Raw genomic sequence first — 392 nt, 5'->3', positions numbered from 1 at the left:
TCTTCCTTGGTGAAGTGTCTGTTCATATCCTGTGCCCATTTTTCAATTGGATTATTCTCCTTTATCTTGTTGTGGTGCTCGAGTATTTTATAAATTCTAGATATAAGTCCCAGGCCTTTTTTTGACTGGAAATTGTTTTATTATCTTTAGAATTTCTTCTTTGGTAATGGGTCTGTTCAGGTGTTCAATTTCAATTGGTGTCAGTTTAGGTATGTTGTGAATTTCTGAGTATTCGTCAATTTCCTCTAGGTTTTCATATTTGTTTAAGTATAATTTTTATAATACTCCAATGTTAGCCTTTTAATTTTGGTAGTTTTGTTGTGACGTTGCCCATTTCATGTTATTTGGACTATTTGTGTCTTTTTCTTTGTTAGTTTTGCTAATGATTTGTT

The sequence above is a fragment of the Elephantulus edwardii genome, unplaced genomic scaffold (assembly GCF_000299155.1).
Source record: "Elephantulus edwardii isolate Elephantulus edwardi_28Jun2011 unplaced genomic scaffold, EleEdw1.0 scaffold00058, whole genome shotgun sequence".
Lineage (NCBI taxonomy): Eukaryota > Metazoa > Chordata > Mammalia > Macroscelidea > Macroscelididae > Elephantulus > Elephantulus edwardii.
Note: the sequence above shows the minus strand (reverse complement) of the source record.